We start from the raw sequence: 25,182 nt of genomic DNA, 5'->3' as shown, positions 1-25,182 counted from the left end.
GTGTGTGTGTGTGTGTGTGTGTATATAAAACACCAAAGAAACAGAGCTTGTATATCTTAATAGCAGTACTAGAGTGCAGAGTTAGAGACTTGGATTTATAAATGCTTTCCAATGCCTGGGGTTTGGAAAAGGAGCAGACATCTTGTTTTCAAAACCTGAAGTTTTTCTCAGGACTGAAGTCAAAATCATAATTGCCACAGAGGAAAAAAGGGAAACTTTTCCCGCTTTAATTGTTCATCTGCGTCGGAAAGTCAGTATCCCTGAGACAGGAACCACTGTAATAAGAAGGGAGTGAATATGTTCTCCCAAAGGAAGATTGTTGCTGAATTACGCCTACTGGTCATCAGATGTAAACTGCATTTCCCGACCTAATGCTTGGCAGCACCAAGACGTTTTAGTAATGGTTCATCATAAACCCAACATTCTCCATCTTCGTGAAATAACCTGGTCTCCCACTGAATTTCCTTCTCCTTCCTTTCTCGGGCTTCTGCTCTTTGTCTTTCTTCAGGTCTGTGCTTTGCTTCAGTTGCAGCATCAGTCTCTGATTTTTAAGTTGAAAGTGACATCCTTCCAGAGGCAGCGGGATTCATACTCATTCTGATCTTCCAACTTCCTCACTTTCTTTTTGATTATAGGCAACTTCTTGGTATCTACAAAGACTATATTTTCCCCTGTTGCATATTTTGCGTACATTACACCTTTCCATTCCCCTTTAATAGAACAAAAAGACTTCTTGTCATTTGGAGAAAAAAATCTCAGCAGTAATTCTGTGCTTCTTACCCCCATAGAAAGGTTTAGTGTGGGTGATGATATTTGCATTATAGCCCGTTTTGGAACAATTAATATTGCATTCTCCTCCTATTTCCACCCAGGGCACTATGAGGATAGACCTTTCATAACCATTGGGGAATGTGAGAACGTAATATTCATCATGGTCTAGACACGAGACACAGCCCTGCCCTATGTTGTGCACCCCAGTTGGCATTCCAAGGAATTTTGATTTGGTCCAGATATGAGCATTGAATTGTATCTTCTTGTTAAAACACTCTGCATAAAAGGCTGAAATGGGTGGATGATGGGAAACCTGCTCAGCCACAAATGTTACACTGTTTTTGGAAACCCCGGGTACTGGTCCTTCTGAAACTAACTGTATTCTCTTCAGTATCATTTGGTAATGTTCAATGACACTAAAAGATTTTGCCCAAAATGGGATTGTCTGGCTTTTTGGTGACTGATCCTTTCCTTGCTGCATGAAAGGCTGAGAGGTACCATTTCACAACCTGAACCATTCGATCCCTGGGATCCTTCTGGTCACTAATGCTCACAAACAGGTCCAGATGTGCAAAAAAGTCTGCATGCATTTCTAAAAGCGATCTTCTTTCAAAAATAAATGTTGGAAGAACTACCTTAGTGAGATCCATTTTGAGCCTAACCTGTGACGAGAGGTGCATGATAACGCTCTTGTGCTCCTCCACTGACCCTGCCTCCCCATCATCGTCCCTATCATCATGTGAATCGAAAAGGTCAGCATCGCTTGTTCCATCGGACATAGAAGAATTCGGTGATTCTGTGGTATCTGGGTCCTTCAGACTATTTCCCAAGCTGCTGTGTGTCAAAACTGAGGCAGATCCAGAAGAATCTATTAGGCGCTTTGAGGATGAGCTACTTTGATGGAATTCATCAGCATCATAGAACTCATCTTCACTGCTAGAATAAGAAAACTCTGGGACTGTATTTGGAGAGAAGTTGACATAGCTTGGAGAAGTGAGACTGCTACTAGGTGGTGAATGGCCACTGCCTGTACTATTTGCTGTTGAAGTCTGATGATGTCCCACAGTAGCTAATACAGGCCCAACTGGTAGGGAAGATGGACGCTGCTCTGACTTATACAGCTGAGCAGGTTTTGGAGGTAAGACAGTCTGGGAAGGCATTGTGCTGATCACAGGTTCCAAGGGACTAGGCTGATATACTGCATCTATAGGATTAATAGTACTTATAATTCCATCTGCGTGCTTCTCCGCATTACTCTGGTCTTTAGCAATCTGCAGCAATACAATGCAGTGTTTAATTGATTCTACCATGCTATTTGTTGTCTCTTTGAGAGTTTCAGTTTTCTTTCTCTGTTCATCATCTTTGCAGTTTTGAAGCTTGTCATCAAAAAGCTTTAATTGTTCTATCAAGATTTGTAGGTAAGCATCAGCCTCAGTAAGTTTCTTATCAAAGTCTTGAACACTAGGAACAAATCCTGAATCCAAACCCCCAGGGGGCGTCGGGAAGGAGGCAGAGGGAACACACACCGCCTGGCTCTGGGCTGGCAGCAGGGACCCCTGGGACTCAGGGGTGGAGACCAGCCCCTCTCCCAGACCCTCAGGGCCTACTCACTCTGTAAGTGGCCAGCAAGAAAGCCATTCGCCAAGGCCCCCGCCCTCTGGCCCTCTGTCCCTCTGGGGGAGGGAGCTGGGGGCTGCTCCGGAGGCGCCCCTTTTCTTCCCCCCTCGATTGATTGGATCCCTGGGCTGCAGTGCAGGCGGTCCAGACGAAGGCTCAGCCTGTCCAATTGTACTCTATGTAGATTATTTAATCCAATCCCATGTCTCGGTTAGTGAGTCTGTATTTAGGTATGTTATATTTCATGTAGTGCACACTGAACTATTGCATAACCCTCCTCCAGTTGACAGTCTCAATCCTCATGCCTTCTCTATCTCAGCAAATAGCATCACCATTTTCTGTTTCTTGGTACAAATGCTTATGAATCATCCTTGATTATTCAAAAGTAAATCAGACATCACAGTCTTCAAAATATATTTAAGGTATGATAACTCATTACCATCTTCTCTATAATAACTCTAGGCTAAGCCACCACCATCAGCCACCTGGGCCACTTCTAAATACTTTCCAATCTTGCTTTTCCGCAACTGAGTTTCCCATCAGCAGCCAGAGAGAGTTTTCTAAAGACATTCTTACCTCACATTACTCTCCTGCTTAAAGTCATTTAAGGGCTTCCAACTGCAACCAGAATAAAATAAAACTTTAGATAATCTAGCTTTTACCTGTATTGCCTCTTCTTTTTGCTCTCCCCATTATTCTGCTCTCCAGGCACATTGGCTTTCTTTCTGTTCCTTAAACACTCAAGAGGATAAATTTTTAATTATCTTCCTCCCTCATTGAAGGAAGAACACTGTAAAAGGCCACCTCTATTTGCACCCTAAATTGTGATCTCCCATTTTCCTAGAATGGTGAAAACTTTACTTTCTAGGCCTGTAGTCAAATAAAATGTTCTCAAACCCATGGTTCCATAGCACCATTTCCTCTTCCTTGGGGAAAAAATAGAGTTTGGGAGGGGTGTGGCCAGTTGTGGATTATATGCTAATTATCTATATTCTAAATTAAAACAAATATTATGGTATGTATAGAGTCAGAACTCAACAGAAGGCAGATACATTCATTGTTAATTATGAGAACCATAGGCCTGCTTCCTCAAAAAGCCTTATCAGTAGAGAAAAAGAAAACTTATTATATATACATCAGTGTTTAAAATTTTGTTTTTACCCTGACATACGGTAGGAAATCTATTTTACCTTATGGTCCAAACCATACATACCTATAAACATATATAAGCATGTGCAGTTGGAACAAAAATTCATACAACTGTATTTACTCTCACAACATGTGATAATATTTGTTATTTTCCATGCTATTCCATTTTACTTCCATTAAAAAAATTGATTTATGGTTATAATACACTAAATTGATTTCATAACCCACTCATTAGTCACAATCTATAATTTCTAAAATACCAACACTGTTGTGTATATAAGATGCCACACAGAAAAGCTTCTAGATCAAATGGGGGGTGTTTCAAAGGAGTTTTTATCAGAGGACTTTATAACACCTGGGAAATACAGGATGTTCACAATATTGAAAATAGAATTTGGTTTACTTTCTGTGGTATATTGAAAACAAATTCCCCAAAAGAAATTGGAATACGCCAGCTAGTGTGAATAAGTGGTAGGATAAATGAAAGAATAGGAGAATTCCTATGGAGTGCCTCCAAAATTTCCAGAACTATATTACTTTTACTCAGAGTGATTGTAATATTTAATCCTTATGTATTATTATCCTAGAAACTTGCATGTCAAACACTATTAAAGTATTAAATCTGAGATATGAAGGCTAATAACAAATAACAATAATGTTAATCATGATAATGATAGTAATTGCTAATATTTTTTGTGTCCTTTCTACCCTCAGCAACCATTTTGGAATCACGTCTAGTGAGCTCAAGTTACTACTGACTGTGGAATAGAACTTTTATGTGGTTAGTTGTTCCACTCACACGTTGGATTGCCTTGCATTTAATAAGTTTTCTATAAATGATGGTTGAAATAATCTAGAGGGAAAAAGCTGAAATACTGACTGAAATACTTTAACAGTAAAGCTTATCCTAGGCAAAATAATGAACCAATTTTAAGAGCCCCTTTGAGGCAGGTTTAACTTTTCTGTCTCGCATGGGTTCTGAGATGTTACGTTTTATTTTTATGTCTTTATTATGGTCTAGGAGAGCGGATTGGTTTTCAATAATTGCTATATCCCTCCTTCACATTCAAGTTTCCCCCCTACTCTATATTTTTTTTAAGGTCACACTTTTTTTTTTTAAATAAAAATTCTCTTTAGATAGCACAGAATGAAAGCAGCATTATGAAGACAGTTTTGTTTTCTTGGCCACAGAAATGAGAGTTCCTTGTTAGGAGAGCTGTTCCTATGTACAAAGTGACCTCAGCAAGGGTTCCTAGAGGCAGAGTCTGCACCTCCAGGGCTGAGATCTACCCATACCCAGGTCTCGCAGGTGGAGGGATGCCATTTGGCATGAATGATGGAAAAGAAATAAGGTTTTCAATTAGGAAAGCCCAGAGGAAGCTGAGTGGAGCTGCTGAGACAGGGTTCAGGAGGGGAAAGGAGAGAGGAAGCTTTGTGGACTCTTGGCTGAGAAGGGTATTTGGAGAAATACCAGAGGGGATCTTGAGTTCTTTTCTGTGAATATTCTCCTCCCAGTGGTGTTTTTGTGTGTGTTTGTTATTTCTGGGAAGCTTTAAGGGGAAGAGGGCATAGCCAACACCTGATGCCCAGGAGTAGAGCTAGTAATCTGGACTCATAGCAATAAAATTACCCCAAAGTCTCCTTCTCCCTTCACCTGCATCACAGCTCACTTCTTCTTCCAGAGACTGAGACAGGTCACCTAGGATATGACCCCTAATGAGAAGGCTGTGCCTGCCATTGTTTAGCAGCCAGTCATTTGGACCCATTGGATTCTGTTTTGTCTTTCTTTTAATTCACCATCCTCCCGGTATCAAAGGGCCTTAGGTTTAAAATACCAACTTTGCCCTTAACAAATCATGTGACCTTAGGCCAACTCTCTATACTTAAGTTTCTCAATCTGTAATAATTTAAGTGGAGGAGGTAATAATAATATCTTCACAGAGTTTTTAAAATATTAAGTTTAAAAATGTATACCAAGTTTCAGGTCCATACTGTTTTTAAAGGGCTCGTTTGCTGCCATAGCGTGTATTCGTTGTTTGCCTGTACAATCATCTCTCTTTTATAACAGTACCCAGTTTTTTCTCTAGGTGTCTACACTGGCCTCCCAAATATTTTGGCTGTTTCTGAAGAAGCTGACCTCTCCCTCTGTTCTATTCCCTGGGCACAGAACTTGATAAAGCCTTAAAATTATGGCTCAAGGCAATCTAATCACCGTGAATCTCATGACTTTAAAAAGTGCTGGTCCAGAGGCATTTTTCTAAGTGGTGTGGTGTGCAGGCTGTAAAGGCTACCATCAATTCAACTAATGTTGGGAAGAAGCCAACATATGGGGAGGTCAGAATCAAGAGAACTGGAGAGGAGTAGAACCAAAGGACCTCAAACCCTGTTCACATCATGCCTTGAGCCCACCATGCCCACTGACTTCCAGTTACATGAGTCAATAAATTCCCGTTATCACTAGACAGATTTTGGGTTGTGTTTTCTCTTACTTTTTGGGGCAAAATCATCCTAAATGTCTTAGTAGCTATGAAAGGGGAGTGGGGAGATACTTATCTGTGTTGTCCTGAAAAATGAGTATTAATTGTTACTCTGTTTGTAATTCTGAGTGAAAAGAAAATCATTCTAATATTAATGATTTCGATGCATACAAAACAAAGTGATAAAGTGTAACTTGTAGTCTAGGAATAATCTTGGGTTTACTACAGTGATTGAATTCAGCAAACATTAAGAGAACATGTTATACATTATTTTTTTAGTCAAATAATGGTATGAAGGTTTAAATTAACAGGGTAGTGTATATGATATTTCTAGAAATTTCTTCATTTCTTCTAGGATATCCAATTTGTTGGCTTTTAATTGCTCATAATAGTCTCATAATCCTTTGTGTTTCTGTGGCATCAATTGTAATGTCTCCTCTTTCATTTCTGATTTCATTTATTTGAGTCTTCTCTGTTTTTTTTTTGTTATTAAGTAAACTTTGTCTAGCTAAGGATTTGTCAGTTTTGTTGATCTTTTCAAATATCTAACTGAGTTTTGTTGATTTTTTTTCTGTTCTCTATTTCATTAATTTCTGCTCTAATATTTATTTCCTGTCAAAAGCCAAAAACTATTGAAAGCAATAAAAAAGATGTGATTTATCATGTACAAAGGATCTTTAATAAGATTAACAGCTATTTCCTTATTATTTCATCTTATAGTTTTAAAGGTACATGCCTCTTGCATATGGTAATATAGTCGAATTTAATGACAAATGGTCACAGAAAGGCAGCATTCTTGGAGTGTTGTTGAGGTTGCAAATCACGTTGTGTAATTTTGCCATTGTAATATCTATCGATGAAAACATACATGCAGAACTTAAAGCACATCACTAATGAAGTATACTACTGAGAGTAACAGAAGACTGACAACTATGAAATAAAATGGAAATGAAATCAACAAGAATAAATAGGAAATTCACTAAAGTCTTTTAATGAAGACTTTAAGAAGACTAAAGAAGGAACCATGTATAAAGAAGAAAAAGGATGAACATAAAAATGGAATCAGTATGTGAGATGACATCATAGTTATGATGTCATAGCACAATTTAGTTTTTTTTTTTGGATACAGAGTCTCGCTGTGTCACCTGGGGTAGAGTGCTGTGGCGTCAGCCTAGCTTACAGTAACCTCAACCTCCTGGGCTCAAGAGATACTCCTGCCTCAGCCTCCCAAGTAGCTGGGACTACAGGTGCGCATCACAGCTAATCTTTTTTTTTTTCTATTTTAAGTTGCCCAGCTAATTTTTTTCTATTTTTAGTAGAGATGGGGTCTCGCTCTTGTTCAGGCTGGTCTCGAACTCCTGAGTTCAAGTGATCCTCCTGCTTCGGCTTCCCAGAGTGCTGGGATCACAGGTGTGAGGCACTGTGCCTGGCCCTGAAGATTTCTAAAGATAATTTCTAATTACAAATCTGACATGCCTTAGGATAATTCTTGACCCCCTATCAAATCAATAAGGAAACACCTTCCTTTGTGCTGCTAATATTAAAAATTGATTTGCACAACCTCCTTCACACTCTTATCTAGTCCCTATTGTAAGGATCATGATCCAAATACCTGGCATTGGACAAAACCTGCTGTTGTGGGATAGAGTAGGCTATATAAAAAAACTCATATATGGAATGAAGTGCACAAGTAAATGTGACTCTCACATGCTCATGACATGGTTGTTTCCCTTTGCAATCTGTAAGATTTTCCCTGATGCTCAGAGGAGGAAGAAGAAGAGGAAAGGGGATAAATGAATTTGGATCTTTATTTTGAGGAAAAGAATGATATGTCATCATTGGTTTTTATGGATAGAGGCTGAATACTTATTTGAGCACAGAATTTTACAAATGATCTTAAGTTTATATACTTAGGAAAAGAATAAGACACACTTTTAAAAAGTTTCCCTAAAATCATTCATTCATTCAATATATTTGGGGTGCCTTCAGTGAACCAGATCCTATCCTAGATGGTGTTGAAATAATGGGGAACACATAGACAGAGCTCCTGTCCTTGTGCAGGTTAACTTCTGGGTCATATGCTGATATAAAAAGCAAATATAAAATAAAATTATTGTGATATTTAAAAGCTGTAAATAAATTATTAAAGGCCTTAGATAGAGAATCCAGATAGAGAAAAGTGGTAATTCCAGTGAGAAATGGGAAGTCTACATAATGCAAAAGACAGACCATGATAGAAAGATGAATTTTGTTTTAAATGCAATAGACCAGGCACAATGGTTCATGCCTATAATCCCAACACTTTGGGAGGCTAAGGCAGGAGGATTGCTTGAGGCCAGGAGTTCGAAACCAGCCTGGGCAACATATCAAGATCCTGTTTATACAAAAAGTTAAAAAAAAAAAATAGCGTGGGCATGGTTACACATGCGCCTGTAGTCCCAGCTACTCGGGAGGCTGAGGAAGGAGGATCACTTAAGCTCAGGAGTTGGAGGTTATAGTGAGCTATGATGACTCACTGCACTCCAGCCTGGGAGACAGAGTGAGACCCTATCTCTAAATAACATGTTAGAAAATATTTTGGATATATGGGGTAAAATAAATTATAAAAAAAATGCAATAGAAACCATTAAGGAGTTTGTAATAGTGATCCAGTTTGGATCACATTTCTAATTATTGACAGCAAAATACTTTAAGGAAAAAAAACTATCTTAATTATGCATATTGCTGCAAAAATGTCTTTTATTTATTAATAGATAAACACTCTTGAGAATTAAGAATTTTATTATCTGTTTGGATTTTTGATTGGATAGTCCAACAGAATAATTATTAAGTAAAACAGAAGTAAATGAAACATACTTTATCAATTTTATGCATTTTTGGGGAGCTGAACCCTCAGGATAGAGATAAAATTTTCCAATAATGTTTTTGTCTCTGTGTGACTGTCAAGATTAAACTTCTTTCAATCTGGAACATGTGTCTTTAACTGTATATCAAATGAATCTTCCCTTCAATATTAATTTCCACATTGGTGATTTCAGTATTCAATAGATGCATGACAAGACTTCCCATTAGAGAAAACAATTCTATTCTCTATTGACAGATAAACAGTTTAGCATGAGATCATTTGATAAGCTTCTGTCTTAAACTATTTGGTCTCCCAAGGCAGAAGTATTTTTTAGAGCTAGCCCTTGCACCGTGTCATTGTAATGACATCGTAAAACAGTTCTTTTTATACTTTCCAATAAAACAGTGTGACATCTTAAATCTGAGTTGCTTTGCTATTTAAAGGGAGAAGAATGCGTGATTCCTTTCCATCTGCCCCCTCCAGCAAAGCAATCATCAGGTGTAAAGAAGAAAGCTCAGGGGAAACATAGTCTCGCTCTATAAATATATTCAAGGTAACCATATAGATAGAGGGGGAATTGTTCACATTTTGAGAAGATAAGACACGGTGACAATAACCTAGAATTAGTCCAAGATAGAAGTTTAGGTTTTTCAATGGGTAAAGATAACATACTCTCACACAAACATTCACTTTACAGGATCTTAGGTGGTTATCAGAATCATCACAAAACAAAAGTTTTGGGTTGTCCATTGCAAGTGTAATGAGACTCCTTGTTTTGAAAGTTGGGGCCAGGTTCTGTTGTGTGGATCAAGTTGAGTGGGTGAGGGTGTGGGGAGACTGCATAGGGAACTGTGCAAGGGGATGGTTTCTAGAAGTTGTCTTTGTCCGATAGAACAGGTCTCTAAAACAATAGTAACCCATTTCTCTTTAAAACTTCAATGTCAAAAACAAACACATGCAGGGAAACAAGAATTTCCCAGTGGACTCTTCTTCCTCAAAAGAAAGCACAACCAAATAAATACAGACAAATCAACTCATAGTTAGAAGGCAGGCTGCATGTAAGATTGCATGTTCTGGGAATAATTATCATTTTAATTAACATTATTGTGTTGCACAATGCCAGCTCCATTTTTGCTCTGTGTCAGCATAACCAAGAGCTAACTCATCAGAAGGATTTAAGTCAATGGAAGCATTTGAAGGTATTAATAGTTTGTCAGAGAAAATTTATTATTTCTAACACATGATCCTATCTTCTTGAAGATTAGACTTAAGTTTTGGGTAGATGGTGATGCTAAGGTTTATAATGGCTGTATCCTTATGCCATGCCCAGTGTTACCTGTGACTTGCTCAAGTCCATAATGAAAACTAGACTGTTGATCTTAGCAGATAATCTACTGGCAACTGTCTTCTCTGAATTCATATTTGAGCTGGAATTCCCAGCATTTTCTACTAACTGACATTTTGCAAATATTGGCTTGATATCTTGATTTTCTTCTTGTTCAGAGTCCTATATACCTCTGTAGAACTTGCTCTTGCTCCCTTTAACATGTGTTTGGATGATGCAAACTGAAGATAGATTTCCTAAATGCACACTAATGAGAAAACACTTTGGTGTCTATAATTACTGAAACATAAATCTAATAAACAGATGAGGATCAACCCTGTCTACCTAGGTGCCCCCTTTGAAATTCCTAGTGACTGGGCTAAGGAGCATTCCAGTGGAAACCTTGACACATGGATAGTTGTTTAATAATAAATATATTTTATGACAATGCAGATTTTATAATTTATTTTTATTTGTATCACACAACTACTGAAAAGCTTTAAGCCACCCTGGAAAAGACTTCCTGTAATAGAAGGACCAAAGGGATAATAGGAAGAATAAGGTATATTAATGCAGGAGAAATGAAGTTTTACATTTTTTAAAGCTAAAAGTAGTGTGATAGGTAGAAAGAGTTCTGATTTTTACTTTCAAAACACCAAAACAAACTAAATCTTAGAAGAACAAAATGGAGGCACCCAACTAGCCAAGTGATCCTTAAATAAGTTTAATATAATCCCCCCTTCCATTTATCCCATTGTTAAAGACTATGCATCTGCCTTTGCTTAGCACCAGGCATGTGCACACTGTGATGTCCAGAAAGACAACAGAGAACCACTACATTCTCACATCCCTCTGCAGCATTCCATGGAACCTCTCAGGTTTAATTTATCCCGAGAATATATCTCAGACTATTATAGAGTGAAGAGTAAGTAAACATCAGGCTACCCTAGTTGGGGTCCAATTGCTCTGTGCACAACTTTCTTTCTTTTTTTTAAATTTCAGAATATGACAGGGGCACGAATGCTTTGGTTACATAAATTGCCTTTGCACTGCTTGAGTCACAGCTACAAGCCTGTCCATCCCCCAGAGAGCATACACTGTCCCTGTTAGGTCTGAGTTTACTTAGCCCCTCTCCCCTCCTCCCACCTGCTTAACTCCTGATGAATGTTACTTCCATATGTTGTGCACCAGCCTTCAAACAAGTCCTTGTTTTCTGGCAGAGTTTACCCCTGCCATACCTGGAGCCTCTCTCTGCACAAGTCAACTGTTACAGTGAATGTCTTTTGGTTACTTTTATGCCTTCAGATCTTTTGTTATTGTATTTGTTTGAATATATGCATTTCTTTTCTCCAAAAGTCAGATCTTTTTCAAGCCATCATTTTACTGGAAGCATGTATCATCTTTCTCTACTGTTCCAATTTTTTTTAAGACAGCCACTAGAGCTAAGGTACAGTTCTGGAGTTGTTTCCTGTTTTCCTCGTGATGGATACTGACTAGTCCATCCATTGAGAGCAAGCATATGCCTCATGAGCACAGTGCTTTATCAAGCTGCAAAACAGTGATCACTTGTTTTTTGAATGTAGCTAGCCTGTTAAGAGTAGTGCAGTCAAATTTTATGAAGCATTGGAATAAATTGATTTTCTGGTTATTCTTGCAAAACATCTTCTTTCTGAGTTAACTTGTAACTCAAAGTGATGCTTTCTCTCTTTTGTCACCCCAAGTTCTCTTAGCACGCAAACTGTTCCCTGGGGATAGGCAACTTAGATGGGGACATAAGATAATTGTAACTTAATGGGACCCCAGTGGCCTCTAAAAGTTAGTGCTGCTAAAACAATTAATGAAGCTTCTAAAGCAAGGGATGTAAGCCTGAAGATAATTTATACACTGGGATGATCTGGTTCACTACTGGCATTATTTAACATTTCCCAGGCTCTCTTCCAAAAATAGGACAGGAAAGTATTTTTGATTTCTGTAGGTAGGAAAATATTCTTCAAATTAGAAAAATAGAAAAGATGTTAAAATGAAACACAACAACTTATTGGGAGAAGGAAAGTTCTTATTTACAGGAATTCAGCTAATAAGTACATAGATGACAGAATGATAGAATTCTAAAATCACATTTTGCAACTCTGAAATAATGAGTCTAGGCAACAATCAACAATGAATCCTATAATCATTAGGGGAAAGTGTGATTGAAAATTTTATAATGAGGATCAGGTTAACATCATCTGAACCCATTAATAAATCTTATAATTAAATACGAGACAACCAGATATCATGGGGTCTTAATGATGTGAAGCAATGGGAAGTGAGAAACACCACATATGAAGTATTTTTGTCAAAATACTTGAGCCTGACTCTGATAAATTCTCCAAACCTGCCAGTCTGTAGGATGCATAGGGGATAGAGGAAGGTTAATATGTATACCATGAGTGAGTAATCAATCACATATAGCATATGGGACATTTGATTATGCATATCAATGGGATTAAATCAAACAAGGAGCAACTGTTATAAAACAAATGAAACGTAGACATTAAAACTTAATATGTTAACTTCGAGGGATCCTGATTCAAATAAATTAAAAAATATTTTTATGATATTAAGAAATTATTGTCTTTTAAAGTGTGGTTATTTAAAAATAGTCTTCTCAGAGGAGCACACTCAAGTATTTACAGTTGGAATGTATGAGATTTGCTTTAAAATATTCTGGCTAAAATACGTGGGTCAATAGATGAATTGAGACTGATCATATGTTAGTATAAAAGCTGGGTGATAGGTATATGAGAGCTGATTAGAGCGTTCTCTGTACTTCTGATAATGTTTTAAAATTAGTATGACAAAAAGAAGAATACTAGTACCTCATTATAGAGGAAGGGATAATAAGTGAAGGAGCTGCATTTTATAGGACTTAAGGACTTGAAGACACAGTGGCACAGTTGGATCAAGTCTGGGTTTGTTTAGAGCTCATATAGCATTTTTAGGCATTGTTCAGACATAGTCAAACAAAAAAGAGGCATATTGTGATGTGTTAAATTACCATTTAAAAAATTGATTTAAAACATTTCTCTTTGTGAATTTGGCCTATTTATGATATATATGTATATATATATGATACAGTTTTTAAAGTATGTTACTGGAAGTTGCTCTATTAATTTAACCAAATAAAGAGTTTTGTTGATTTTGACAGTTTTAATGTCGCCAAAGTACCAAATTCTCTAATTTACTTTTTTTCTTAGTGATTTCTGAGGGAAAAAAGAGATCATCTTTCATTCTCTTGCAAGTAGTAGTTTCTAACTTCTTTATGTAAATAAGTTGTAATGACAAGTTAAATGATCATAACATTTGTTATACTTATTTTGAAAATGTTCTCTCATTCATCATCCAAATGTTGTAGATGCACATGATTTGACAGTACTTTAGTTTACTTCAAGCAAACTGTAAAGTGCATTTCAAACAATCATATGAGATATAGTTGTATCTGGCCAAGTACCCTAAAAAAACAGAAAACTGAGGAAACTGAGGTAATTAGTAACATTTAAGGATCTGCATCATTTAAAAGATGTTGGACAGGAAGATAATTTGGATACACTAATGCAGTGACAGGTGCATGCATGTGCAGAGAGGGTCCATGCTATAATACAAACATTTAGCCACACACATCTTCCTCCCAGATTCTCCCCAAAGCAGTCTAATTCACATGGTTCCTTATGTTCTTACTCACTATGATTTCCCCACCGTTTCAGACCTACAGAATGCAAACCTCATGTGAATGAAACAATTACACTTGACCTGCCAAGACCCCACCTACAAAACAGTGTGATGTTTCATTCTCATGTCTCATCTTTTTCTAAACGTGTATATGTATTTTAAATTATATTTTATTTTGGCAAGAACACTTGACATGAGATTTAAAGAGTACAATACAGTACTGTTAACTAGAGGTACAGTGTTGTACAGCAGATCTGTAGGACTTATTTAATTTGTCCTGGTCCTGTTATAATGGAAAACTTCTAGTGATCTGGGAACAGTCTTGTTGATTGTTCTCTCTGATTCCTGATGTGGTCCTGTGCATTTTCTTGCACAGCACATGTGTTATCAGATACATCTCTAGAGGGACCTCTTTCTGTTCTGCTGCACAGAATACCAGACTAACTCAAGATACTGTGTCTTCTGTCCCACTTGATTTTCTTCCCAGCGCATTGTTCTTAATAAGATTTTTGTTTGCATCCATTCCCTGATGTAAGTTAGAGATGCTAAACATCAGAAAAAAAGGGAGAAGACAAGTATTAGTGTCTCATGGATACTCTTGACTTCTTTGGGTGGTTTCAATTGCAATGTTTTTCTGCTTTAATGAGACTCCTTGTTCACGGGAATAGGGAGCAGCATAAAATGCAATGATGCGAACAGATTTGAAAGGCTGAACACCACAATAAAATTCACCTTCTGGGACTCTCTAGAACTTTGAAGGAGGATTGTGGACCACTATTGCATTTAAGAATGTCAGGTCCCTGAGCAGCCATGAGAGAGAGACACATGAGGGTTTCGGGATACTGGATTAGTACCAACAAACGTTTTATGGGAAATGCCCAATTAAGTGTTTGCAAGCTTTCCATGTGGAAGAAATCTAATCGTGTTAAACTAATTTGGTGTTTGAGAGTAGAGAAAAAGAGTCACTCAGATACTGGAGATTCGATAACTCCTAGGTGGGTCTTTTCCTTTGTTCAGTGCAGTGGCTCTCAAAGTTTGGTCCTGGGGCCAGCAGCATCAGCCTCACCTGGGAACTTGTTAGAAGCCCCACACCAGACCTTCTGATTCAAAATCTCCAGGGTGGGACCCAGCAATCTGCGTTTTCACAAGCCTACTGGGAGAATCTGATGAATGCACAAATTTAAGAACCAGTAGTTTAATGTACACTTTTCAAAAGAAAGATTTTGAAATTTCATTTTTTTTTACATTTTCTTCATACAGCAACATTTTTGAAATAATCTTTCAGATCAGTCCCTTTTTTACTTTCAAGATCATTAATAAAAGCAACAGTGTTTCATACTAGCTTGATAATTCTGCTTATTGCTCATAACTCAGAAAATATTCATGTTTATTATTAATATATCATCACATTTTATTGTTTTATTGACACTCAGCCCTGTAAATGGCCTGATGTATAGCTTTAACAACAGTATATTTCTAAGGAAAACATGAGCACTATGCCTGTAGCTCCTTTAGGATCCATGGATCAATAGTGAAGCAATCATTAATCAGGAATAGAGGGTGAAGTTCAACTCAGTTTCAAATTCCAGATCTGAAGAGCAGTATGTTCCCCCACTATATGAAATAGTACATGCAACATTCAGTGTCATGCCAATCACACCAAAGGAGCTTAATGTTTGCTTTTGTTATGCTGGTGCTCTTTAATACTATTCTAGAGAAGACTTCTGCAAGCTTCCCTGTTTATGTTGTGAAGCTTGACTAAATATGTATGTGTGTGGGGGGGTTTGTATCCTATTCTACAGCCCGATTTCTCATATGGTAATATGTATGTTACAAACTCTAAAGAAAATATTACAAATTAGCAGTGTATTAAAAATAAGTTTGCCATGGCTAACTTCAGTTAAACTCTCAAATAAAGGAAACGTTGAAATGAGCAAATATATTAAAATGTTCTTACATTAGTATAAAAAATGAGGAAAACATGTTAAAATAAATTTAACTCAGATTCATTATCTGTCATTAACGATTTCTTGTAAACCCAGAAGAGCCTATACCTTTCCCATTGTATCCTATTCTGATGCCACCATTGTGAACTCTAAAGCAGAGCAGAGGTGGCAGTCCATTGTCATGCAAGTCACATCCATAGGCCTGGTTTGATTTGCACCAAGATTTGTTTGCTTTATTTTGTTGTTGCTTTTTCTTTGTAATTTGTTACCTTTGGCAATAATAAAAATTCAGATATTTTCACATAAAAATCCATATTTTCAGATCTCTTTGAAAAATTGGTAGCTCTGGCACTCTTGGAGTGCCAAAACAATAGGCTGGACCCTAATGACAGCTGGAAAGTTCAGAGAGGCACATGCCCCAGCTGGCCCTATTCAGCCACACTAAGACCAACCTTTGCTAGTCATTTAGAATTATTCTTACACTGTCACTTTATATATAATAGAAACATATTTCTCAATTTTTTCATGTCTGTGTATTAGAAAGTTATAAAGTAATGGCCACATGTTTGGATAAAACGCTTTCGTGTGAAACTTTTTGCCAATAATGTATAGCTCTTATTTTATAAATACCTACTTTTTGGCTTATATGGGCATGAAAAATTTTTTATTTTTTTATTTTTAATTATTATGGGTACATAATAGTTGCATATATTTATAGGGTACACATGATGTTTTGATACAGGTATACAATGTGATTTAATAAGATTAGAGTAATTGGGGTATCCATCACCTGAGGCATTTATCATTTCTCTGTGTTAGGAACATTCCAATTCCACTTTTTCAGTTATTTTAAAACATACCCTAACTTATTGTTGATTATATTCACTTTATTGTGCTATTAAATATTATTCATTCTGTCTAACTATCTAACTATATTTTTGTACTCATTAACCATCCCACTTTATCCCCCCATCTCCATTACCCTTTTCAGCCTCTGGTAACCATCATTCTACTCTCTGTCTCCATGAGATCAATTATTTTAATATTTAGCTCCTACATATGAGTGAGAACGTGATATTTGTCTTTTTGTGCTTAGCTTATTTCACTTAACATAATGTTCTCCAGTTCCATCCATATTGTTGCAAATGACAGGATTTAATTCTTTTTTATGGCTGAATGATACTCTATTGTGTGTATATGTAAGATAGTTTCTTTATCCATTCATCTGTTGATGGACACTTAGGTTGATTCCAAATCTTGGCTATTGTGAATAGTGCTGCAATAAACATGGGAGGCAGGTATCTTTTGAATATACTGAATTCCCTTTCTTTGGATATATACCCACTAGTGGGATTGCTGGGTCATATGGTAGTTCTATTTTTAGTTTTTAGAGGAATCTCCACAGTGGTTGCACTAATTTGTATTCCCACAAACAGTATATGATGATTTTCCCTTCTCCACATCCTTGCCTGCATTTGTTATTGCCTGTCTTTTTGATAAAAGCCATTTTAACTGGGGTGAGATGATATCTCATCATAGCTTTGATTTTCATTTATCTGATGACTAATGATGTTGAAAATTTTTTCATGTACCTGTTGGCCATTTGTATGGCTGCTTTGAAAAATGTGTATTCAGATCCTTTGCCCATTTTTTAAATCAGATTATTTGATTTTTTCCTATTGAGTTGTTGGAGCTCCTTATATATTCTAGTTGTTAACCCTTTGTCTGATGGGTAGTTTGCAAATAATTTCTCCCATTCTGTGGGTTGTCTCTTCACTTCGTTGATGTTTTCCTTTGCTGTGCAGAAGCTTTTTAGCTTGATGTGATCCCATTTGTCAAATTTTGTTGTGTTTGCCTGTGCTTTGGGGGTATTACTCAAGAAGTCCTTGTCCAGACCAATGTCCTAAAGTGTTTCTCCAGTGACTTTTTGTAGTAGTTTCATAGTTTCAGGTCTTAGATTTAAGTCTTTAATCCATTTTGGTTTGATTTTTGTAAAGATAAGAGATACGGGTCTAGTTTCATTCTTCTGCATATGGATATTCAATTTTCCCAGCACCATTTATTGAAGAGACTATCCTTTCCCCCCCACTGTATGCTTTTGGTGACTTTGTTGAAGATAAGTTCACTACAGATGTGTGTATTTATTTCTGGGTTCTCTGTTCCATTTCATTGGTCTATGTGTCTGTTTTTTCATGCCAATACCATGCTGTTTGGTTACTACAGCTCTGTAGTATAATTTGAAGTCAGGTAATGTGATTCCTCCAGTTTTGTTCTTTTTGCTCAAGATGGCTTTGACTATTATGGGTCTTTTGTGGTTCCATATAAATTTTAAGATTAATTTTTGTATTTCTGGGAAGAATGTCATTGGTATTTGGATGGAGATTGCATTGAATCTGTATATTGCTTTGGGTACTATGGACATTTTAACAATATTGATTCTTCCAATTCATGAGCATGGAATATCTTTTTATTGTTTTGTGTTCTCTTCAATTTCTTTCATCAGTGTTTTATAGTTTTCATTATAGAGGTCTTTCACTTCTTTTGTTAAGTTCATTCCTAGGTATTTTATATTATTTGTAGCTATTGTGAATGGGATTACTTTCTTGGTTTCTTGTTCAGATCGTTTACTGTTGGCATATAGAAATGCTACTGATTTTTATGTGTTGATTTTGTGTCTTGCAACTTTATTGAATATGTTTATCAGTTCCAACAGTTTAATAACTTCTCTCTTATTACTACTTTTGCTATGCCCCATAGATTTTGATATGTCATGTTTTCATTTTCATTTGTTTTTGGAAATTTTTAAATTTCCTTCTTAGTCTACTCATTGACCCACTGGTCATTCAGGAGCATATTGTTTAATTTCCATGTGTTTGTATGTTTTCTAATGTTTCTCTTGTTATCGATTTCTAGTGTTATTCCATTGTGTCCTGAGAAAATACTTGGTATGATTTCAGTATATTTGAATTTTTTAAGACTTGTTTTGTGGCCTAACGTATTTTCTATCCTTGAGAATGACCCATGAGCTGAGGAGAAGAATATGTATTCTGCAGCTGTTGGATGAAACATTCTGTAAATATCTATTAGGTCCATTTGGTCCACAGTACACATTAAATCCAATGTTTCTTTATTGATTTTCTGTCCAGATGATCTGTCCAATGCTGAAAGTGGAGTGTTGAGGTCTCCAGCGATTATTGTATTGGGGTCTATCTCTCTCTTTATCTCTGATAATATTTGCTTTATTTATCTGGGTGCTCCAGTATTGGGTTCATATGTATTTAGAATTGTTATAGCCTATTACTGAATTGACCCTTTTATCCTTATATAATAACTTTCTTTGTCTCTTTGTGTAGTTTTTGTCTTGAAATCTATTTTATCTGATAGACACATAGCTACTCATTCTCTTTTTGGTTTCCATTTGTATGGAATATGTTTTTCTATCCTTTTATTTTCAGTCTATGTGTGTCTTTATAGGTGAAGTGGGTCTCTTGCAGACAACATTTAGTTGGCTTTTGTTTTTTATCCATTCATCCACTCTGCATCTTTTGATTGGAGAGTTTAGTCCATTCACATTCAATGTTATTACTGATAGGTAAGGACTTAGTACTGCCCTGTTGTTATTTGACTTCTGGTTGTTTTGTAGTCCTCTCTTTCTTTATTCCTGTCTTTGTTAAAAGTGATTTTCTCTGGTAGTGTCTTTTAATTTCTTGCTTTTTATTTTTTGTATATCTGTTGTAGATTTTTTGATTTGAGGTTACCATGAGCCCTGTAGAAAGCATTTTATAACCAGTTATTTTAAACATATGACAACTCTGCTTACAAACAAACAAATAAATAAGCAAAGAGAAATCTAACAGAAATTCTACCCTTTAACTCCATCCCCCACTGCTTTTTAACTTTTTGTTGTTTCCAAAGTTCTCTGAAAGCTTCCCTTTCCTTTCCCCAAGTGGAAGAAGACTCTCTCTGAGCTGCATTGCCTGTAGTTGGGGGAGGGATGACACAGGCACTGGCTTGGCCACTGCAGCTGATGTCTCACTGGGTCACGTGCACTCCAAGTCCACTGGCTCTGAGCCAGCCCAGCCCAGCTGCAGGAATTGCCCAAGGACTGCAGCCTTTATGGCTCCACTGCCTTACGAATTTAGTCCAGGCTCCAGGCTGCTTTTGTCAGCTGGTGGTAAGGATAGCTGGAACTCGGGTTTTGAGGCAGAGGATAACCCTCTGGCTGGGCTGGTCTAAATGCTCCCTCCATAGGCACCGGCAAAATTCTACCCTGTGCTGTGTTCCTCTGTGCCAGTGCAGCCCTGAGTTTTAATGCAAAGTCTCACAATCACTTCACTCTCCCTCTCCTGGGCACATAGATTTTTTAGGGACAGCATACTGGCAGCACTGCCCAGGGATGGGGGAGGGGTGGCAATGCAAGATTATCTTTTGTGCCCTTATCAGTGCTCCTTTCTTGACACAATGTTAAAACCAGATAGTATGATAGCTCACCTGACTTTTGGTTCTTCTGAAAGTACTTGCTTGCGTGGATAGTTGTTGAATTTGGTGTTCGTGCAGGGGTACAATCACTGGAGGTTTCTGTTTGGCCATCTTGCTCTGCCCCCTCAGATATTTGACCCTTGAACTAAAAGACATTCCAATTATAGTCAAGAAAATACAAAAAATTTCACAAATATTATGTAATGTTTTGACAAATTCTTCCAATAACCCATAAAAGAAAATGTATATGAGAATTACAGCTAATTAAAAAGATATACTGGCTATGGTTTATAGTTGATTTTGTTTTATATACAGAAACCTCTTCAAAATCTATGCATTAAACTGTCAGAACTAATGACACAGTTGAGTAAGATGGCCATGAATCACAGAAGGAGGATGTGAAGAAAATAAAAGACTACTATATTTCTGGAGGAAAATGGTCAAAATTACCATGAATTTTACTTATGAAACTTACTTATATTTTTAATGCATTTACAATCAAAATACAGAAGTGTGTTTGTGTATACATATATATATGTGTGTGTGTGTGTGTGTGTGTATACATTTTGCTTTTGTGCATATCTCTTTGTGTCTGTGCGTCAAGGGTTGGGTAAGGGCTTCCAAATATTTTTAACCACGGTTTTCCAAGAAGATAATAATATGTAATAAATACTAGCAATTTTAAAACATGCTTTGAAAACTAAGTTATTAAAACAAGTGGCATGGGCTTAGAGACCTACAACTCAGTGTACAACAACGTAGAATCAGGCACTAGCAGATAAAAGCAGTCAGTTAATAATAACATAAGAGGAATGTCTTAGCAGTGGGGCATGATGAATTTTCTGAAAATAAAATTTTACACATTGCATCTTATTTACCAAAATACATTCCACACCAATTAAATGTGTAATCATTATAAATAAAATAATACAATATCTGAAAATATATGTGGGAAAATTTCGAGGTAGGGTGGACTTTGTATTATATCAAATCAAGAGACCATGAAAGTATCATAAAAGCTGCATCAAAATTATGAAATGTTCCATGTTAAAACAATAAAATTCAAATTCAATGCCAAGGACTCTTGCTTCTGCTGCAGATGCAATAATGGGGATAGGATATATCCTTCCACATGATACAACCAAAAAAATCAGACAGAATACATGAAACAGTGGTTTTCAAGACACTAGATATCAGGCAGAAACAGTGAATCTTGAGACATGAAGAATAAACAAGTGAATCCTATGACTGTTCCAACTTACTGCCTTGAGAGAGATCTTAGAGGCAACAATGCAAAGAGGGAAACCCAGGAGAGGTGACTCCCTGTGTGAGGCGGTTGGCCGGAGAGTCCAGGGATACCAAGGCAGCTAAAGTTGTCAGGAAAGAGTATCGGAGAGTATGAGGAGAGAGAGAGAGAGAGAGAGAGAGAGAGAGAGAGAGGACATTAGAGATAAGTCCTCTTCTAGTGTTTGGTGTTGTTTGAAGCCAGTAAGTGTGTGGTATTTCATTATGGCAAAAACAGGAAATGGATACATTAGTGAAATGAAGATATTAGTAATCATAAAAACTAACATGCAAATTACTTGAAGATCCTCATAACAGAAGTGACTATAATTTTGCCACTTTTAATTGATTTATCTTTTTTATACAGAATGTCTTTTACAAAGTTTAAATAACTTGTGAAAATGGAAACATTCTTGAGAGAGAGGCTGAAGTGAAGAACTAATTTCATATTTCTATAAGTCTTTTCTTTGTTACTTACCTAATGGATAAAATCAGTTCATATTCAATATTTTCCAAGGAAAGTTTATGGAGCTTGAGATGGAGCTATTTCTATTTTTCTGAATATAATATACTCAGATCCATTTTGCAAAGGCAAGAATGCCTTTTGAACCCCCACAGATATTTTTTAAAACATGGATTAATCTAAGTAAAAAGTAGGAAAGTAAGCATAATGTCAGTAAAGATATATATGGGTTTAATTCATTTTCATGGGTTTTAGTTCACTTTCGTGTTTTATGGAAACTTTTTTTTTATATTTTTTTATATTTTTATTTTTATATTTAAAAATAAAAAGAAGAGGAATTTTCTTCACTGACTAATATGATAGTAACAGATGAAGTAAGAAGAAGATAATGCTAATAATTTTCCAAAAAATGTTGCCAGGGGTCAGAATATTGCTAGCAGCTTTGCTATTTTCTGCATGGTTTTCATATAACTGTCTAATTTACTTGGTAAAGTGGAAGTTTAGTTATGGCTGAAATTATTTGCAAGACTCCAAAAAAATTCCTTAAGACGTATTTGGGATAATAAAGAATACAGATGAAAGAAAACTATGTAATAGATGCTTTTTGTCTTTGAGGTCTATGTTACATTTGCAGCCTCAGCCTGAATCTCACTGTCTTGCTTTAGATGTACTTGAAGAGAAAATGTTTCATTTTTATGAAGAGCTGTCGGATACAGGAAAACTTCGTCTCCAATGAGATTATTCCTGGACACAAGAACAATTGAAGCATTGTTTCTTCCAAAATTGTTAGACTACACTTCAGAAGCCCTCCTTATAGAATCTGCTTTAATTTATGTCCTATCACTGCTAGTCAAAGCTTTTGTGTCTACCTCTCTTTTGTTTCCAGATGATGAGTTGAGTTGGCACTACATAGACAATTCACAGAGGTATTTTGAACCATCATTGTTTTGGAAGTTTTCATTTCTTCTCAAGACTGTGGAAGAAAGATGCAGTAAAACATGTTAGGTCAGACACTTAAAGGTTTTTTTCTATACTTAATTCCATTGTGTGTTTTTTTCTATTATACCTGATGGTAGTAATGATTTTATGTGGGGGCATTATGGGGTTCACAGATGGGGTTCAGGATGTTTTATTTTGGTCGGTTTGGAAGTGCCTGGGGGATGGCTATATGTGTAAGAAAGTTTTTTGTGGCTTTATACATTTTATATATTCTTTTCTCTACATTTTTTCAGATTCATCAAGATACAAGCTTTTAAAAAATTAAAAAAAATTTTTATTAATGTTTTCTTAGTTCCAATTCTTTTTCCAGAAAGAAGCCCTATGGGCCCATGAGACTTCCAATAGAAATAAGGACACTGATACATTTACTATCAGCACTTCACAAGATCCTTTTGCCTAATTTCATTTTATATAAAATGATTTTTAATTACAGAATATGAGCATAGTTAGGGTTTTAATTTTCTTTATTCACCAAATAAAGCAAAGGTATGTCTTCATACAAGGCAAGTCAATTTTCCATGAATTCTTTGCTTTAAAATTTTTACATTTCTTCTTTCAATTGTTTTATTTTCCTCTTACGGCATGGTTTATCACCTTGGCGAGCATGCCTCATTACAGGTTCACGAGCGTTCTCCTTTTAGCTACTCTTGAACGACAGTGAGATTATTTTGCTGTTCATTTTTTGAGTTTTATAAAATTAAAAATAGGAATTACCATATGATCCAGAAATCCAACTTACAAGTATATATTCAGAAGAATTGGAATCAAGTGGAATCAGGATCTTGAAGAGATACTTGTACCCCATGTTCACTGCAGCATGATTCTCAATAACTGAGATATAGAGACAACCCAAATGTCCATTGACAAATGAATAAAGAAAATGTGATATATACATACAATGGAATATCATTCAGCTTTCAAAAAAGGAAATCCTACCATTTGTGACAACAACATGGATGAACCCAGAAGACACTGTGCTAAGGGAAATACGCTAGTTACAGAAGGAAAAATATGGCATGAGTCCACTTATATGTGGTATCTAAAATAGTCGAACTCTTAAAAGCAAAGAATAGAGTGATGGTTGCCAAAGGCTGGGGGGAGGGGGAAATGGGAAGTTGTTGCTCAAGGGGTATAAAGGGTTTTAATGCAAGATGAATAAGTTCTAGAGATCTGCTGTACAACATAGTGTCTATAGTTAACAATACAATATAGTGTACTTTAAAATATGTTCAAAGGATAGATTTCATGTTAAGTTGTTCTTACCAAAAAACCAAAACAAAAACAAAGAAAAAGCCCCACAAAATATAGAAATTTTGTGAGGTGATAGATACATTTAGCACCTTGATTGTGGTGTTGGTATCATGGATGTATGCATATTTTCAATTTCATCAAAATGTGTGCAGTAAATATGTGCATTTTTCATATATTAATTATACCTCAAAGATGCTTTAAAAACAAAATTAATCAACTTTTCCTATATAGAGACTTACCTATCTTTTCTACTCTCTTCCTTGAAATCCTTGCTACTTCTTCCAGAGCTATGTAGATTAACTGATTGCAAAAGTGCTTTGCGGTAAAGGGATTACACGCACCTGTGTGAACTTCTCTCTCCATCCTCTTCTGGAGGAACATGCTCTCCCTCTGGAATGTCCAAATGTAATAATCTACAAAACTTCCCTGCTTTTCTCTGTTTCTATTTCCTGTAGCTTTGCTGTGGGAAATTGCAACAATCTCATTTTTAGAGAAGTAATTTCTATTTCATATTTTTAGAATGTTAACCAGAAATTTTGAACAATTATGAAAGCATATATTTTCTAGATATTTCATTATAGCATTTTTCAGTCATGAAAAGTTGGAAAACATTTAAGCATTTACCAATAGAAGAAAATCGATTATAACACAGATTATGATATTTTCATACAGCTATGTTTTAATGTGAAAGATTATAAAGTATTACAAATTCAATCATGTAAAGTGTATGTGTGTGCTTTGGGGAAAAATGGAAGGATATAAAACAAAATGTTAGCAAGTAGTTGGATAATGGTGTCTTAGTCTGTTTAGGCTGCTGTAACAAAATACCACACACTGGGTGGCTTATAAAAAAGAGAAATTTATTA

General features: G+C 36.2%; 1 pseudogene across 1 annotated transcript; it reads right to left on the bottom strand.

Moving 5' to 3' along the window:
- Positions 1–368: 368 nt before the first annotated feature.
- LOC123624961 lies at positions 369–2,253 on the bottom strand (annotated as a pseudogene). The gene has a single exon (XR_006730315.1). The product of XR_006730315.1 is annotated as an oxysterol-binding protein-related protein 9-like (transcript).
- Between the last annotated feature and the right edge of the window lie 22,929 nt (positions 2,254–25,182).

The sequence above is a fragment of the Lemur catta genome, chromosome 20 (genome assembly GCF_020740605.2).
Source record: "Lemur catta isolate mLemCat1 chromosome 20, mLemCat1.pri, whole genome shotgun sequence".
NCBI classification, from domain to species: domain Eukaryota; kingdom Metazoa; phylum Chordata; class Mammalia; order Primates; family Lemuridae; genus Lemur; species Lemur catta.
The sequence above is the reverse complement of the archived record's forward strand: the minus strand, read 5'-3'. Positions and strand labels throughout refer to the sequence as shown.